At 38.8% G+C, this 15908-nt stretch overlaps 1 long non-coding RNA gene across 1 annotated transcript; it reads right to left on the reverse strand.

Moving 5' to 3' along the window:
- Nucleotides 1-1787: 1787 nt before the first annotated feature.
- LOC108641601 lies at nucleotides 1788-4257 on the reverse strand. The gene is made up of 3 exons (XR_001922117.2): nucleotides 3776-4257; nucleotides 3312-3411; nucleotides 1788-1917 (listed from the first exon to the last, which is right to left on the reverse strand). It is a non-coding gene; the product is annotated as an uncharacterized LOC108641601 (long non-coding RNA).
- Nucleotides 4258-15908: the final 11651 nt, after the last annotated feature.

The raw sequence follows: 15908 nt of genomic DNA on the forward strand, positions 1-15908 counted from the left end.
CCTGTAACAGATTATGAGTTTGCCTCAAATATGAACCACTTCACCACCAGGCTTTCTGCTATTGTGGACAGGGGCATGCAATTAGCCAGGGTGACACCTCCAAATAAAAGTGATGGTATGAAGCATTTACATTCTAATTCCTGTAATATATCATATGGCACTACCTCAAGGAAGCTATTCAATTTTGGGAGAGGATGTGCATGGCAATGTTTTTTTTTCAAATGTGTTATTAAGTAGAAAGTTGGTAAATAAATGATCCAATTCTTGTGGTAGCTCTACTCTTCTGGCCTAATGTGGGTAGAGGAGAGTGCTAAGGTATTAGTAGAATCATACCTTCCACTAGACCAGGTTGCTCAAAGCCCTATACAGTCTGAACACTTCCAGGGATGGGACACCTCCAGCTACTCTGGGCAACCTCTTCCAGTGCCTCAACACCCTCACAGTAAAGAATTTTTTCCTTGTATTAATCCAAACTTACCCTCTTTTAGTCTGAAGCCATTCTCCCTTGTTGTATCACTACATGCTCTTTTAAAACTCCCTCTGCAGCTTTCATGTAGGCCCCTGTTAGGTACTGGAAAGCTGCTATAAGGTGTCCCCAGAGACTTCTCTCCTCCAGGCTGAACAACCCCAACTCTCTCAGCCTGTCTTTGTAGGAAAGGTGCTCCAGCCCTGTGATCATTTTTGCAGCACTCCTCTGGAGCCACTCCAACAGGTCTGCCACCATGTTTGTTCTGGTAGGTGTTAATACCCACATTCTTTACTGTCTTCACAGGAAATTAAGCTGAAAAGTTACAAAGAGGAATGATAGAGAAACTGCGTGGAGAGCCATGCGACTGTGGCTGCACCTAATTCCACTCTTTAAATAGATTACAGATAAGTTTTTGGCTCTGAATTCACTCCCATGAGGTAATTGAATTCTTTATTTTCACACTTTACAAATAAAAGTCTGGGACTCTATCCCAGTCTCTTCCTCTCCCTTCTCCTATACCAAAACAGAGCCTTTGTAGGCACAGCCCTCTTCTGCTTAGAAACCTGATATGTTTAGAAGCAGTACTTGACAGAAAAGGGAGCCAACTTCACTTTCTCAAATGCAGTTTGTGGTAATGCTCTTGGTAACGCTGTGTGCATACCTGTAAAGGAGACAGTTCATGTGGGGAAGCACTTTCCCTCTGAAGCCTGGCACCTCAGCATCTCTCCTCTCCTCCAGGCAAAAAAAAGAGGGAGCTTGTGGTTGGTCCTGGCCTCCTTGCAACAGCCCTTCAGAGTCTTGTTGCTGCTGGCAGGAGAGGCCCTCATGCCATCCATGCATGTCTCTACCAGCCTGAGAGGCTGTGAAGAATGGCTGGAGGGAGCACAGCAGTGCAGGTCTTCCGTGGGACTGAGCAGGACTATTGCTATACTGATGGGGGAATTATGGTCCAGCCAAGGAAGGGAGACAGCGTGCACTCATTCTTTATCCTGCTCCTGGGGGAGTGCTAATCCTACTCCTTGTGAGGGCTGCCAGCAGGCATGATGTGGGCACTGAGGTGCTGACACCAGTGATATTCCCACTCACAGCCACCAAAGGCATTGGCACATCCTACTCAACACTCGGGATGGAAGGATCACCATACAATCTCATGCATTTCTTAAATCCTCATGCTAAAGGTCTCAAACTAGGCTGTTCCCACTGACTTGACCTTCTTAAATAAATATATCCCTTCTCTTGCTTTCTTATCAATTGTTCAGTGACTCACCTGGTGTTTTTCAATTTTTTTATTTCAAAATTTTTGCAATGTATTGTTTAAAATCAGAGGCATGGAAAGAACTCCTAAGTGTGTCACAGTGGTTTGTTCTCTGCAGCCCTTCTTTGCTCTTTTCTGCCATGGGAACAAATAAGATGATGATAAAATTATCATTTGGTCCAGCTTTATATGCCTGTTTAATTTTAAAATTAAAAGATTCATAAATAACTTTCTCTTGTCAGAATCATATTTTATGCTTCAGTTTTCAAGAGTTTTAGATTTGAATTGAACCTTGCTGTTTAGTCTCTGATTTATACTGAAGTGATTAAACCTCTGATTTATACTGAATACTTCCATATTAAAAAATAATAAAGGTGTGCTAAAACCTTTTCCCAATAATCAGTTTTATTAGGTACATCAGGTGTTACTGTAGCATAGATATACAGTAGTTTAGGTACATTGCAAACAGCATCTTATAGTATCAGACAAAGAGAACCTTTTACAAACCTCATGTCTCTAATTTCATTTTAGAAAATTAGATACTCAGAATTTTGCATAAGATAACTGTATTACTGGGATGCAATTTGGCCCAGGTTTCTAGCTTTAGTGCATGTGGCTCCCTAATAAAAAGTGTCAGTTAAAATGAAAATACAGCTTGGGTAATTAAATTTAATTGGATCTTGTCACTTTAAATCCTCTTCGTTTTTGAGTGTTTCTACAGAATTGCAGCTTCTGGTTTGCTAATTTCTTTATTGCAAGCTGTGCTCTGAACCTGACTGTCCTATAATAAAGTGGGACCTTGTTTTTGTAGAGGGCTTTGAACCATGACTGTAATAACAAACAAAAGAAGGGTGGGAGCTAATTTATTGCCAAAAGAAAACCTCTCCTTTATTTCCTACATGTTCAGTTAGTGAAAAATAATGGGTCTGAATTTATTAACCCTTTAATTTTCCTGTCAGTTGAGCACCATTTTGCATAAGTTCTCATGAATACTATGGTATGATGCTATGCCTGTGACAGGCAGCAGCAGCAATTATCATACTTTTTTATACTGGAGTTTTTTTGGGCAAGCAGTAGGGATTAGGTGAATTGCAGTATTCATATGTAGGTCAAGCAGGGTACAGGCAGCCACAATGCAAATGATGTGTACTGCCTGCCAATAGCCACCGTGCTGATTCGCAGGGATCACCTTCTCCAGGGTGAGAGGTAATTCTGTTTCTTTATTACACATTGCACATGCACAGCATCCAAAGGCAAGGAAGATTTAAGTGCAGGTGATGAAGAGATAAAATATTTGCCATACCAAGAGACACATCATAAAAATGATCAGTCTGTCAAATTGTACAACTGCTAATGCCCATATTTCAAATTAAAGACAGTTGAATGAATTCGTACACTCGGATTTTATGCGTGAAATGCAGTATCATCGCATCCTTGATTAGAAGACAGGTCACTTAACACCGATATCTCAGAACGGCTAAAGATGTAGGACTGTCCTTCACAGCACAGTAGTGGTCCCCTGATTTTCTGCTAAAGCAGATGGATATGATATAATTACATTTTGCAAAGTGCTGGCAATACAAGTACCTCAAACAGGATCGCTATGCCAGTGCAGTCACACCGTTTATAACCTCTTCTGTTCCAAAGGTGTGCCTCACATTTTACTGATAGGTCTGGGAGAAAATCTCTGCAACCAGATACAGAAGGCTCTGTTTAGTTGCCTGCACATGGGTGTTGATCAAGTTTCGAGCTGGCTTCCTGCCAAGTCTCCAAAACTTAGCAAAAGCCTTTTCCCTCCCCTCCCCTTTTGGGTAAAGGAAAGAAAAACTGTAGAAACTGAAAGAAACCAAAACCAAGCAAATTATACAAAAAAAAAATATATTTTACATGTATCACAGTTATATACAGTGAGAATACTTTGTACAACCCCTCCCCAAGAAAAAGGAAACGGAAAAGGGGAAAAGGGACAAAACCGGACAAAACCAAACCAGATATGCACAATCAAAACCTAGGAACTAACAAAATAAAGAACTAGCAAAATGAAATCTCACCACTTCCCTCAAGGAAAGCAGGGTCACCAGACACAGTCAAATCTCTCCACCTCCCACATGGCAGGCAACAGCAGTCGCTGCAGGCCTCAGCTTCCAGATAAGTGAGACCAATGCGGTGACTTACTGTTCCTGAACCTCACTGGAAGAGAAGAGAGCGAAGGCTTCTCTTCCTTTCTCATTTATACCTCTGGTTACGTAAAGGATAGCATGGAATACTGGGAGCATAGGGTACTTCCCTGGTTACAAGCTGGTCTCCAGGAAGGCCTAGACCGAAACTATCACAGGTGTCTAGGCCTAGTTGAGGTGCCTGAGGTTATATGAGGTATCTGCACAGAGCTGAAAGATACTGGACCCTTTAAAGTAAGATGCAGAGTGCAGATGAAGATGTATCTTCATGCATTGGTATCAATATGGGAAATACATTCCTAAGTGCGTATTTTAACTAATGAAGCTCTATCCTTTGGTTCAGATGCCCCCAAACAAGTGGCAACTGGGATGTCCTAGCTTACCTCACCTGACCTCTACCTGCTGGTCCAGAAGAGCATAACCATTACAGGTTCCTGTTTTATATCTATTGCATCTATCTTGGTAGCCCAGGACAGATCATCCAGCACTAATTATCTACCTGTGTTTAGGAAACTAAATCTAGGCCTAGAGATCCCTTTGTTCCATAAAAGATGGGCACCTAAATTTAAGGGTCTGTAGCCTGAAGCTGTACAACTGCTATTTTGCAGACCAGCTCATCATTGGAACATGTGGAGCATGAACACACGCCTCTTCCCATGCTCGGTCTCTCTCTCTGTTGTGCGTTGACCACCTTGTTCCCCTGAGCAGCACCTCGCTGGGGCTGATGTTCCATCATTTCCTTCTCATTCATCTGCTGCTTTTCCCAAAGCAAGTGCATCATGACTTCCCAAGGAGGTAACACTCTCCTAACCTGCATGCATGGCTGAATTAGGAGAGCTGAAGGAGGCACCTGGAGGCAGGAACAACCCATCCTTTCTGAAATAGGTGGCACTCACCATCTTTGGAAGATCTGCTTTTTCCATTCATTATAGCTGAAACCTGGATGACTAGTTGGTAGTATTCACCTAAATTGTAGATTCCTAAATTAATGGATCTAAGATGAGATGAATCTCATATTGTCTGTGTTTCTATATCTTATTGACGGAGTCACAGAATTTCTATCTGCTTAAAATAGTACAATCAGATCAAGGCAGCAATAATACACCCCAGTAATTAATTACAGGGATCAGATTCACTATAAGAAAATGTCCTGGCTTGCTGTTGCTGAAAATAGTGACCAAACATCCAATCACTTTAAAAGAAGTCAGAATAAATTAATTTCACAGTGTTTTCTGGATTTGTACTGTGTTTTATAATTTTATTAGGGGAACACGTAAGTAAAGACAGTCTTATTTTCATACTTGCCTTTTTGTCATTGCTTGTTTTAAAGCCTCTGGAAAGCAATAGACTATAAAGATCTATTTAAAGAGATTACATGCTTTATTTATACATGGAACAGATGAATGGATGGATAAAATAATATATGATTTCTTACAGCTACCACTTAATCAGCATGACTCATCAGACTGTAGTAAGTCTGCTAGTAAGTCTGTCTAATTCTTTTTTTCTGTCACATTTGGGCCTTGGGATCCAGACTGAGATTGCATTTCATTTTGCAGATGAACTATCTTATCTTAATTTATGAGAATGATAGATGGAAACAATGGTTCTCATGTTTAGTGTATTACATCAGACACATAGGATGGATTATACAAATACGTCTTGTAGTATTGTGTAATTTTCACTTTCTTTTTCCCTTTTTTCCCTGATTTTCGAAGCATTGAATCTCATTCACAATGGAATAGCATTTTAAAAATATTCGAATTTATGATGTCAATGTTGGTAAGGTATTGATTTGTCCAAATTTACTTTTCCTTCTGCCAAAAATAGACAGACACCTGAATTCCAGTTAACTCTCATGAGGTTCTAAGCTCCAAGTTTATTTGACACTGCTTGGAAAACGCTATCCTGTAATTTTAAGTACTTTAATGGAAGACATTTCAGCTAGGTCCACTTTCTTTTCTGTTGCAAGAAATTTTATCAGACTTCCCTGACACTTGGCTGGGACCTGATCTACCTTGTTTATGGTTTAATATGTAGTCTTCATTAAAACCAGTATTAGCAAATTGGCTTCTAAAAAAAGGGCAAAAATACTGTACCCTGTAACCAGGAGCATGGCTACAGAGATTAAACTGCATTAGCAACTACAGTACTAGAATTAATGCTGTCTGATTAATTTGCCCCTTTTAGTGAGCAATGTCTATTTTTCTGTAGTGCTAAATGGTTCTTTAAGGATATATGATTACAAATTTACAGACTGTTTTTTGAGGCCTTATCTCTACCTCTTTGATCTTTAAGGGTTTACAGCAATCTGCTACTAAATTTTTGCAACATAGCGAGAGTAATTATTTTAAATTTATGGATGATTTCCTATTCGATCACTTTTGTCCTAGATTAGAAACCACCTGAATGACAGTCTAAAAATCATGATAACAAATCTTACGTGACCTCTTCATCATCATAATTTAATACAGACTCTTAAATGAACATTTCTAGTAGCTGATTGTTCAGCACTTGCACATTATCATGAAACATTCAATTTCAGGAAAAAACTCTGTTGGGAATAGGGGGAGCTCAATGCATATATGCAAGAGATTATACAATGCACTGTCTGAGATCTCAGGGGACACTCAATAACTCAGGTGTTTCCTTCTGGCCTTATGTTTTCATTCGGGCAAGTATCCTCTTTTGGGTCCAGTAATGCTGGATGTTGCTGTTTGTATAGCTCTTGCAACTGCTTTTCTGTAGAACAGCTCCTGGCTTCTGCCAAGGAGGAATTCGTGTGAACATTCACATTTTGCTGCACATTGTGTTTGCTTGAACAGACAGTTGTACCATTTAAGCTAGTCACAATCACCTTGCCTACAGTGAATGAGGGAGAGCAAGCAGTTTGCTGGCAGCACTAACCATCTTGAGGATGGACCAAAATGAGTGGCCACCAGCACACTTCACTCCGGAGTTGTATTTTTTAAACTTTTGAATTAAAATAATTGATTCTCATTCATGTAATTAGTGCTGATGACTTTTGTGGGACTATTACCACCTGTGAGAGTACCACTTAATTGATACTATAGTTTTCTTTCCAGATGTTTCACAACTTTGAAAGTCACTAGATCAGTTACTAGTTACCTCCTGATCTCCCTGATAGTTCTCAGGCAGAGGAAGGAAGTGTATCCTTGCAGGTTCCCACTGCTCTATTGCAGTACAAACTAGATTTGCTGCACTGCTCCCACTGACTCACCTGTTTTCACAGCTTGAACATCAGCATAGCTAGCAGCCTTGATGCCAGCACAACCCTGCTTCTGGCCATATAATATCATCTAGACTGAGAATTGCACTTGAATGAATAGCTCATGATCTGCATGTTGCTCAAGTGTTTTGTGAGCCAACAAGAAAGCAAACTGTAGACCTGCTTTGCTCAGGTCACCTAAAGGCAAAAGTCACTATGTCCCACCAGCAATTCCCTGAGTCAGGTTGTCTGTTATTCTTTGTCAAGGATGAATCCAGTGACAGCTGCCAAATGTAATTGGCAGGATGCACTTACTGCATGCCAAAAGGACTAAGTGTCCTGCTATGTTACATTGATATTGCTGGTGAAGGCATGGAACCCAGCTGGATCTGTGCCTCATATAAGTATGACCGAAAAGAGTAATTTTGCATGACAAACATATTCCTTGAATGTTACCCTCTATCCACTGGGACAGAAAACCATCTCTCCATTCTGGGCTATGATTATGATCTTTGGTTTTCTTCATGCAGCAGTTTATGCAATTACCATGTTCATGCCCCTCTCTCTTTAATAACTTTGGAGACTCCTTAATAACTTTGGAAGCCCCAGCCAATTTCAGCCATAGCTGGCAGGGAGGAAAAGATCTGAGAGATATTAATTTCCTCAAAGTTTGAATAAAATAGTTATATACAGAACCTTTCTAGAGAGTCCACTGAGACAAAAACTTGATCCTTTTTAGAGACCAGACTCTGAGCAAGAGGGAAATATAGTGAACATCCCAGCTGTAGGGAAAACTTCAGTCAGCCTTTGCCCTTCATAGCTGCCTAATAGATCAGTTGTATCACAAATGTGCAGGAATCCAGACTCTGTCAGCTGTGTTGTTCACCAAATTACATCTGCATTAACCATCCACCACAAGAAACTTGTAAGTCAGTCACAGGTGATAAGCATATGTATCTATTTTTTCTAAAAATCTCCACCCTTATTGGATGTATTTTCACACATTGGATCCCTCTTTGATAGTCCTTTTCTCCTTCTAACCACCTAAAAGACTTTGGTTGGTTTAATAACCTGGTGGTCAGCCACCTGGACTAATTTCACAGGTCTATGCTGCTTCCCTGGCCCAACAGTGTTATGTCAGGTAGTATTACAAATGAAGTGCATACAGAGAGACAGGTCGGTGAAACACTCAAGTAACCAAGCAAACCCAACAACAAAGACCACTGTTCATCCTTTCACCCCTAAACTCAAAGACTCATAACAAAGAAAATTGATTCTAGTGTGGGAACTAGGGGTGTTAGGAGGAAATCCTGAAAAAAACCAAGGAAGTTTAATGTTATATACAATTGCCAATATTTTCAAAACAGGTGCAGAATGTGGTACACAGTTGGAGTGGCCTTAGTCTGATCTACCTGGGTGGACCTGCACAGCCCTGCCCAGCAGTTTAACCTATGCTGACACAGACTCCAAGGCAAGCTTGCACTTCCTTGGCCGTGGATCTGAGTAAGGGGCTGTGTAAAGGCTTGGTCCCTCCTGGGGGATCTCCAGAGAAAGAGACAATTCATTGAGCTGTCCCACAGGAGCAGTCACTGTGTAGATATCTCCTGTGCTCACTGAGTTCACCTGCATCTTCTCTGAGCTTTCTGCTTAGATAATACCAGTGTTGGGGCTGTTCTTCTGTTTCTGTACCATTCAGAGGGCTTTTCTCAATGAGGGATTCATCAGCCCCCTTTAAAATAAGGTCAACGTACAGCAGCACTAAAGATTTTGTCTTCTAAGTGACTTGCACCCCTTGATAAGATAATGTACTGGAAACGTATGTCACTGTGATATTTCTGAATGGATAAATAATGTATGATTCTGGCAAATGAAAGTTTTGAACTCAAGAGGAATCATTGGCATTTTTTAAATAATTTAGGAAGTGCTCATAAAAGAGAAAAATGAGGAAAAGGCCTTTAATAAATGTCACATTTGGCATCATAACCTCTTTAGAATGACTGGTATTTTTTCTGAACTTCATGTGGATAAAAATTTATTTGAATGTGGAAGTATCTGCTTTCTTTGTAAAACTTGAAACCATTTCTTACAGGAGAAGAAATTCTCATTGAAGTTTAAATGGAAGATATTCAGTGGCTGCTGGAAAATTAATGGTCAATACTGACAATTATTATTTGCTTATGCAGAACTACAAGTGTTAGCTAGTTTACTGAGCAGTTAATAGAATACACAACTGAACTAAGTGACTTTTCAGTTGTATGCTTTTTATTCTGTTCTTTCATTCATGCCATACCTGTTTCCATGCCAAAAAGTGACCATGCTGACTAATGTCTTTTAGAAAAACTCAATATCCTTTGATATCTCTACCAAAAACTCTTCACATGGGTTAACTCAGATGGGTAAAGAGACTGGAATACTTACATAAAACCCCCATGAAGTTTCTCATTCCTGAGATAAATCACCTAAATATGGTTTTATAGAAGTTGTTTATCTCTTACTTTGCAAAGGTTCCTCTTGGGTGCCTATGCTTAGTGACTTCTTCCTCACCCAACACTTTTGTTTGCAAATGACTTTGCAACTGAAAGAGTGTACAGTTTAAGGGTCAATGGCGGAAGTTACACAAGGAAATCTAATAGGTCTTCCACAGAGATTCTAGTTTAGTTTAGTTTCATTTAATTTTGTTTTGTTTTGGGGAGTTTAGTTTATAGTTCCTTTTATTATCTAATCATAATACTATTTTTGGCCTCTACAATATCATACACAAAATCCAATAGCAGTTCTCTACACTGTCTGATTCAGATTAGCCTAAATTATTTTTCCTCCCCTTTTCTGTGAATTTCTGTTTACACTGTATTTAGAAATCCATGTGTTTGGTTCATGTAGATTCTGTCAAAGCAGGATGGGAAAGGGATAGTACGTGGCCTTTTTTTCTACAGTAATTTTAGTCCTTTGATGCTTAGAGAGGTCTTACATTATTTTTTCAAGAACATCTTTTTAGGAGTAATGTCACTGAAGTAGGTAAAATATGTAGGAGAACTAATTTTGTTGTTGACGGCAGCAGCTGATGCCTCTCTTTTTTTTCAAGAAATCATTTTTTGATTGTGTGTGATTGTTCCACAGTCCTCTTTTTGTTAAGATTATTGAAAGGGTGTGATGTGTCTCATCTCATCTCTTTGACCTTGGTCAGGAAACATGGATAAAGTTTGGGAATTAAGGAAATTTTCTCCAAGTGATGGCTGAGGAACTTCTCTGTCTGCCTGGGGTGCTACTGATCACAACAGATTAGTGATTTATCTGAGATTTAGGATTGAATTTGTCATCACACATGAAGGTACCAAGCAGTATTCCCCAGAAATGCTATTGTAGACTCACGTTCAGTCTTGTCTCCCTGTTCAGTGCATGTGTGTATTGATGTAGAAGGTAGATGCCTTGATTGTGGGGTTTACGGTATGCTAAAGACATCTTACTACAAATCTGCATTTGAATTGAAGATGCCAGTTCTGTCAAATGTGTTAAGCAGTGCCTGGATGAAACTGGAGCATGGGACAAGAGTTACCTGGCATAATTTTGTCATAACGTATCACTTCTCTCAAGAATAACCCCAAACATTATGAATGCGATTAATGGCTTGACATTTTTATTGATGCTTTTTGTAATGTAAATTTAGATATATTGATTAAAGAACTCAGCTTTGATCCAACATCTTTTGAATTCAACAGAAAGATTCCCAGTGGTTTAAAAGACTTTCCACTAGTTTAAATAACTACCAAATCCTGTTTAAAAACTGATCCTATTCATTTCAGTTGCTGTTGTACAGTATCTCCTATATAATTCAAAATTATGTTTGAATGAACGGTTCCTGTATTGGAAGTTTTTTTTCAGAATGGAAATGTAATAATTTTCTGATTTTTTTAAGAAAGGAGTCAAGGGGTATTGCAAATTTTGTGAACATAAAGGTAATGACTTAAGAAGAGGAAATATTTTAATTTTATACATTATTGGTTTAATTTACAGGACTTGGATCATTAAATTTTCTATGACCGATGTCTGAAAAGTGTTGCATACACTTTCACGTATAGAAATACTCAGGCATGTACATTTATGTATGTGCATGCAAATGAAACTTCTAACAATATCAACCATTTAAGTGCATTTCCTCATAAAGCAAACTTACATATGAACAATGTTTTGACGCATGACATTTTATTTATCCCTTTTTCCATTTTATTCAGTATTATTCATGTGTATTGGTGTAAATGCTGTTGAAGTCAGCAGCACTTTTCCTAATGTATATTAGAACAGGTATTGTCAGGATGTGGACTGGTCACTTGTATTTAGCCTTGTTTCCTCTAACATAACCTACCCAGCACTAAATATTCCATATCTTCCACTTTCCTAAACAGAAAAGTTCCTTACAAAAGCAAATAATGAGCAGTTCATGAACACTTTGACTTTAAAATCTCATTAAACACCCCATAGCCAAATAATAGAAAAAATGATGTTGCTACTCTAATCTAAATGCATAAATCATGTCTGCAAAATTATTTCTCATGAAACATATTTGTCTTTATTTTTTTCTCATTTTTTTCTTTAAACTTACATACATATACACACATCTATTACTGATGCAGGTAAGCTACAACTCTTTTTGAATGTGAAATTGAACTAGCAGCCTTTGATCTGAACTACAGGCTGATCTGAATTCAAGAAAAGGCTGCTGCTAAGCCACATTCCCATTCAATCCATTAAACCATTCACTTCCATGCTCCTCATCACACTGACTCCTAATTTGACAATGACAAAGAGCTCCACGGTGATTTTAAATTTCATAATTTTAATCTGTCAAGTCTGACATTTAATTAGTGCCCTTCTAACCTGTGCCCGCTCACTTGAAGGTTACTGTTGGTTTTCCTTTAGAAATTTTTCCTCTGGAAGAGTGGATTAATAAATATGTACATAACTGGCAGGGATAAAGACAATACACACACAATGGTCTATTAGTTCCAAATCTAGACAGATGAGGTTAATAATATTTTAAAGTGCTGCTTTATTGTATTAAGAGTGATTAAGCCCTTGGCTCAACCCTGTATGAGTTGTTCATTCAAAACATAAAATATAAGGTCTATTAAGCAAAGTCTAGCGAGAATGGTTACCCAAACTACAGTAGTAGTGTGTTCATAAGGCATACTACAGGAATGTAGAATTTCTGAGATATAATTTTTTGACTTAGCAAACACAATGGAACATGCTAGGCTCACTAAACAGACTAATTAGATTTTGGTCACTAGTCAGTCTATGAGAACCTGCCTTATAGTCTAAAATCTAGTGCAATTTAATGCTCTAGTATTTCATTTTCTGGAGGATTGAATTCAAATGTAAGTTAGGTCACTTGTTAAAAATGAGTTTGCTGTTCTTAGATCAGCCCCACAAGGACATAAATCCCAATCACAAAAATATGCCACCATTCGTTAGCGCTAGCAGAGTGGTCAATCAGAGTCCTCAGGGAACAAACCTCAGCCAAGCTTTCCAGCACTATACGTGGCTGCAGTCAGTAATGTATGATGTTCATTATATTGTCACTAAATATTGAACATCTAGAAGTGAAGATAGGAATAAAAGAATATCCCTTCTTAAAGCAGGCATTAGACAAAAAACATCTGAGAGAGTACAGGGATACCATGAGCCTCTAGTTCTCAGTTGGGCATGCCCCTTTTCTTCACTCTGCCACAGTGCTTATGCTTCAGAAAATAATGAGTCTATATGAATACTGTTATTTTATTTACTAAAGAAGATACCACCATGATATAGTAGCTTATCTGGCAAGTCAGACTCCTTGTAATACAATTTAACATTAGTGAGGCTTCTCCAGAATTTTTTTAGAAGACCCAGAAGAAGCAAATAACACAAAGTTTTCTTTAAACACTAGTGGTGTCAAAACCAAACTGGATACCGATTTATACCCTACTACTTTCACCCAGATTCCTCTCTCAAAGTAGTTATGGTTAAATGTTGCTGGAGTCAAATAAGAGCTGGCAAACGTGAGTATGAGTAACCTTTAAAAAAACCCAAAATGACACAAAAAATGTTTCACCTTTGCCTTTATACAATGTACTGATTTAGGTGCACAGGGGATACATGCCAGTATCTCAGGATTAACCTCACCCTCTGGATACTGTTCTTCCACTGTAGGAAGAACAGGAAACAACATTTCTAAAAAGTTTCTGTACGTTTCCTGAATTTCCATTATTTAGTTAAACAGAAATGTACAATAAAACCCAGTATATTATGCTAAAATATTTTCAAGGAAATTCTGGGGGAGATCAATGTTGGATTTGAAACTAAAGGTAACTGCTGAGCACTGTGGAACAAACATATATGACACAGATCTAGAATTTACTGCCATTCATTTCTCATTCTCTTCATTTTCGACTGTCCTACAAGCTAAATACTGGAAGGAGATTAAAAAATGTTACTGAAAATAGACTACAATGTCCTTACTAATAACTGCAGATTCCCTTTTCCTATTAGCCTTAGTAACTTTTTAACATCTTTATGAGACTTTCCTGAAGAATAAGATGGCAATGGTGTATAATATAGTGTGTTCCTCTTTGTTAATGCTGTCATCTTCATCAGGATAAGCCACTGAGACTTTTACACGCTTTTTTGCATCTCAGCAGTAAATGGTGTTTTTCTTCTGTCCTCAGAGATTCAGGCTCAGCTTGAACAAGGCAATTTTTATTTAGGAAGTGCTGAGCAACACAGTCAAATTTTTGAATGAATGTATAACTATTTCAGGTGAACTTTTGTCAGGAAATATTCCTTAGCTTCTGAAACTTGAGAAAGTTAGGCACTTCCTCACAAGAACTTTTAAGGGATCTTACCTCCCATATGCGAAAATCAAATTCAAATCTCCCTGAATCATCATCTTGTAACTTTTGTTGACATTTCATTTCTTGATTTGTTTGGGTACAAATCTTAAAATGTTTCTATTTTCTGTCCTTTTGTGGAAAATAAGCATTTTTGAAATCCTTAAAAGTTTCACTGGGTAGGTATTTTACAGAGTTCTTGCAGGACTTCTTTCTAAAAATTTCTTTTTCTGAATTTCAAGTTTTCTAAATTGGGGCAGTATTTTAAGGAAACCATTCATCCTTGTTTATTGTTTCCAGATGTGACAGCTTATAAGAACAAATATATGATTTGGGTGTCCAAGTTAGTAGTTAACCATTTTGTCTGCAACCAAAATATCTCTAAGTCAGCTAAGGCTCCTTTCTATCTCCATTTCTACTGTTACAACTGTAGTAACTTATTATGTGAACTGGTATGACTAATTATATAACATTATTAGTGGAACACTATTTAATATAATATGGCATAGGCATGGATTTGTTCCCCAAAATTGTGGCACATAGGCTATTAAAAAGATCTTAATGTGTCCTTTACAGTTAGGGCTGAGAGAACACATATGCATCTACTAAATTATTTGTGACAAATGGCTGTCACGAACTAGTGATAGCAATGACTAAAAATGGAGACCAATGCATTTAAATAAATTCACTTGGTATAAGTACATTTTTGTATATGAGACAGCACACTGAAGACTACAGCTATTTTCACACTATTGGGCAGACCCCAGTTTATTTCAGTGCTTGCGAATAATAGAACAGCAGCAGCTATTTGCTTGAATGACTTTCATGTGAACAGAGATATTCCTGCTCAACTCACAAGTCCTGACTAGTCCTCATTTCCATGCAGTATTATAATAAATTCAAGGATGCCTATCTGAGGTGCTCACCAGATGTTCTGGAAGGCATAGTCCTCACCAGATTCATGTTTTAAAATAGAATATAATAAAATCATTAAGGTTGGAAAAGACGTCTAAGATTGAGTCCAACCTTTGACTGAACTAAACTAAGCAATGGCACTAAGTGCCATTTTCAGTCATTTCTTGAACACTTCCATGGATGGTGATTTCACCACCTCTCTGGGCCGTCCATTCCAAAGTTTAAAAGCCCTTTCAGTGAAGAAATTCTTCCTGATGTTCAACCTGAACATTCCCTCGTGCAGCTTGAGGTTATGTCCTCTTGCCCTGCTGCTAGTTGCCTGGGAGAAAAGGTCAACCCCCACCTTTCTACAACCTCCTTTCAGGTAGTTGTAGAGAGTGATAAAGTCTCCCCTGAGGCTCCATTTCTCCAGAATAAACAATCCCAGCTCCCTCAACCACTGCTCATAGGACTTACTCTCTAGACTCTTCACAACTCCATTGTCATTCTCTGGACTCAGTCCAGCACCTCAATGTCTTTCTTGTAGTGAGGGGCCCAAAACTGGACACAGCACTTGAGGCGTGGTCCCTACCAGTGCCAAGCACAGCAGGACGATCACAGCCCTGTTCCTGCTGGTCACACTATCTTTGATACAGATCAGGGTACCACTGGCCTTCTTGGCCACCTGGGCACACTGCTGGATCATGTTCAGTGGCTGTCGACCAGCAGCCCCAGGTCCTTTAGTGCTGTGCTGCTTTCCAGCCAGTCCTCCCCAAGCCTGTATTGCTGTATTGGGGTATTTGCGACCCAAGTGCAGGACTTGACACTCCTTAATGAACTTCATAACATTGGTTGCAGCCCACCAATCCAATCTATCCAGATCCCTCTGCAGGGCCTTAAAGAACCAGAGGCTTTTAGGAGTGAATTGGATGTGGTTTAGACTGAGAGCAGACAAACCTGTCACAGACCTAGACAGGTTTTGAGATGGTGGGATTCCAGTTAAACAAATGGAAGTGGGGTA

The sequence above is a fragment of the Manacus vitellinus genome, unplaced genomic scaffold (genome assembly GCF_001715985.3).
Source record: "Manacus vitellinus isolate BGI_N305 unplaced genomic scaffold, ASM171598v3 scaffold_7_pilon, whole genome shotgun sequence".
Classification (NCBI taxonomy): Eukaryota; Metazoa; Chordata; class Aves; order Passeriformes; family Pipridae; genus Manacus; species Manacus vitellinus.